The sequence below is a fragment of the Cyprinodon variegatus genome, unplaced genomic scaffold, assembly GCF_000732505.1.
Source record: "Cyprinodon variegatus isolate N-32 unplaced genomic scaffold, C_variegatus-1.0 Scaffold282, whole genome shotgun sequence".
Lineage (NCBI taxonomy): Eukaryota > Metazoa > Chordata > Actinopteri > Cyprinodontiformes > Cyprinodontidae > Cyprinodon > Cyprinodon variegatus.
In genome coordinates this window covers 527,774-531,373 of record NW_015150735.1, presented here as the reverse complement: position 1 = coordinate 531,373, position 3,600 = coordinate 527,774, and the positions used below count along the sequence as shown (strand labels likewise).

Sequence of the window (3,600 nt, the reverse complement as noted above, 5' to 3'; positions counted from 1 at the left end):
CACTATGGCGATAGCCATACTGCTCCACTTGTGAAAGCAAAATCTGTTGGGCTCTTTTTGGCATCAAGACAATTATTCTTATTGCCACATTGCCAGAAAGGACACTGCTTAAAAAAAAAAAAAGACTGAGCAGAACAAGGGGTGTCTCCAGAGCTGGAGTGAGAGGGGGTGTAAACAGAGAGGTGAAACAGATGGAATAAGGGGCTGAGCAAAGCAGAAGGAGAGAGTTCTGAGATATGGGAATATTTACAGCAGGAGACAACAAGAAGGAAACACTACTTCCAGAGGATTTCTTCCTTGGATTCAACGTTTGAAGAACTTTTTTTAAAGGAATTTAGAACCAGTTCAGTTCTTATAAAAGGTAAGTGAACTTCTACCCATTTCAAATTTAGCATACAGCTTCTGTTTTTTTCCAAACAAGGTTAATCTAGGGAATGGATTATTTACTCATTTCAGTGAGCTGTTCTGTTTTTATGCAGATCTGAGTCAGAAAACAACTTGGCTCTCTTTCCCTCCATCAGGGAGAAACATTAATCACAGGGAAATGTGCAAAACAGAGATCAGGTCTCATAAAAGTTGTTCCGTTCTACTTTTGTTTATTTAATAGTAAATATACCCTTTTGGATTCTCTTTATTTAGCAAGAAACATAATTATAAATACAACTTCAATGAATTTGACCAAAGAAAGATGGCTTTCTTTGAGGGATTTGGTGACTTTGGAGCATCTTCTGGCATACTCCAGTGAAAGATATTTCAATGAAGACTCATTTAGTGACCGTGTGCATTCTTAGATACAAGCACTATCCTCAGTAATATGTTTGAATAATTTAGTTTATTTCAAAATAAACAGAATAAGCAGATGCTGTCAGATCAGTAAAAAACAAAAAACAACTACAGTTTCATGGGTCAGCTTCTCAGTGGTGATGTAGACCAGTGTCACCAGCTGCCATAAAAACAAATGCTCATCAGTTGCCCCCGACTGCAGATTTTCCTGTCAATCGAAAAATTAAGCTTTGCTACGTTTCTGTGTAACTATATCTGCTGCTCCTGCCCTGATCGTGGCAGGCGCTACAGTCTGAATATGACAGGTAAAGAATGACTCTCCTGGGGGCTGGATAGGGAAACCATGTGTTGCTTTTCAGCCTCTCTTAAATCAGCTTAAACCACCTGTGAAGCAAAACACAGGAACCTGTTCTTATAGAGTCTGTTGATCCAATACAATGCAAATGGATGAATACACATGAACCTGCATGCTGATCTGAGGGCTGTAGTGGGGAAAAAGTATTCAACTATTCACCACAGTTAATTAAGCAGAGATTGATGGATTTCACTCAGTCGGCACTTTATTTTTTATATCTTTGCAAAGAGAGAACAGTTTATCATACAGACTTTTTCGCTTTTTAATCAGCCCTGTTCTGCCTGGACAGAGTGTGTTCCCCTTACTTACAATATTAGAAAGTAGTCAGAGTCAAAATAAAAAAATGACAGACAGTTTTGTTAACAGTAACGTGTTATGAATAATCCTTGAGAAAGAATCTTGCTTGTTTTCGGAAGAAGCTAAGCCTGGTCTACACGCCTAGACCCTCGCGCACAGGAATTGTGTGGAATTGTGTGGACTTGCAGGTGAAAGAGACTGAGTGAAAAGTTTTATAGTGATTCAAAAGGATAAATCAATATATGCGATAAGAGATACTACATTTTTGGACCATAGGGTCCTTGTAGGGAAGGATTTTATTGCCCAATGGTGTCCTAGGAGGTCTTTGCATTAAGAACTGTCTAATCGCTATAATTGACAGTTTTGGATCCAGATGTTGACTGTGATCAGATCAGGACACCTGACACCTGATTATAATCTCCTTTACCATGTTAATTTGGAACATCAGTACCAACCCTCTTTCCCAAGTATGTCATTCTGTTTAGCTCTATAGGCATCTAAGAAAAAGTGAAATAACTAAAGAGCATTTCTAAGAATTCATCTATAACTACTTATTATTATTATTTGCATAATTTCAAATATATACTCAAGCATTTTATTGCCGTTTTAATTATCATCTTGTGCATAAAATAATTTAATTGTATATTTAATGCATTAAATAAAGAAATGATACATGTAATTATTCACATTATTGACATTCATATTTTTGTGAGTTGAGTGCATTTTCTTTTATTAATGGCACCATTAATAACATGAAACATTTTTATTTTCAGTGAATTCTCATATTAAGGCTAATATTTATTGTTTTCCCAAGACTGCTTCCCCTAAAAACCAGTGTTATGCAATTAAATGCTGTTACCTCTGCCAAGGAGGTTGTGTTTTAAGTAGAGTTTGTGTGTTTGTATTTCTGTGTACAGGATAACGTGAAAAAAGATTAACTGATTTAAAAAACAACTTTTAATAGTCTTTCAGGAACGATCCATTAAATTTTGGTGATGATACAGGTAATCATCTGGATCCAGGAATTCCAGGAAAGATCCAGGAAAGGTTTTGTGAATACAGAAATTAACTTAAGGTGGAAGTCACAATATGTTGGGGGAAATTAGCCACTTGGCGGAGGTTTACACTTTTTGAGTGTTTTACTTTATGTTATTTTGTTTAATGCCTTTCAGACTCTCATATGTTTTTTTGTAAAAACACTCAGACTGTCTTGGTATAATGACAACAAATAAAAGAATGATTCAATCCCAAATCATGGTCAGATAACTCTGCACACCTGGAATTAATTCACAACAAATTCCATTCACAATAATAATTTATTAACAAAAATCATTCAACTCCGAGTCAAATATATTTCAGTTAAAAATGTTTGATTAAGCTAGTGAAACCCAACTGAACTATACTACTATGTATTCAACAAATTCAGTTTATTTATATAGCACCAATTCACAACACAAGTCATCTCCCGGAACTTTACAGTTCACCAGATCATACAGTCAAATTAATACAAAGTTTTCTATCTGAGGAAAACCAGTTGATTGCATTGACTCATTGACTCAAATACAATCCCTCACACTACGCATTCTTGTAGCAACAGTGGAGAGGAAAAACTCCCTTTTAAAAGGAGGAAACCTCCAGCAGAACCAGAATCAGTGTGAGCTGCCATCTGCTGAGGCCGACTGGGGTTCAAGGAGACAGAAGCAGAGATACAAAAGGCAGCTGTAAACCAGCTCCACAGGCGGCCCATCCAGAAAACACACAGCCAGCTCCCATGTCAGAGGATGAAGAGAGCACATCCAGCCAGTCACAGTCAGAGAAACAAGACTAAACTGAAAAACAGGCCGATCTCCAACATCTATAAACAAGGGTGTTGATAGCAGCAGCGCAGCTGATATTTGTCTCCAGGATGGAGTCACAGCCAGACAGGAACAGATGAGGCAAAGCTACTATGGGAAACAGCAGAGAGAGCAGAATGTTAGAGATTGAACTAACAGATTCTTCAGAGTGGAAGAATAGAGATAGAATGAAGCAGAATGAAATAGGGGTCCCTATGTCCTCCAGAAGTCTACGCCTATAGCAGCATATCTATAGTGATAGCTCAGTATAACCTGAGCCACTCTAACTATAAGCTTTATCAAAAAGAAAAGTGTGTATGTAACTAAAGA

General features: G+C 37.2%; 1 protein-coding gene across 1 annotated transcript in view; it reads left to right on the top strand.

The window, feature by feature from the left end:
- The first annotated feature begins 202 nt into the window (after positions 1-202).
- The window catches only part of matn2 (matrilin 2), a 36,719-nt gene continuing 33,321 nt past the window's right edge, over positions 203-3,600 (top strand). The window contains exon 1 of the mRNA XM_015383320.1: positions 203-361. The gene's annotated coding sequence lies outside the window, so the exon portion shown is untranslated. The remainder of the gene's footprint in view (positions 362-3,600) is intronic.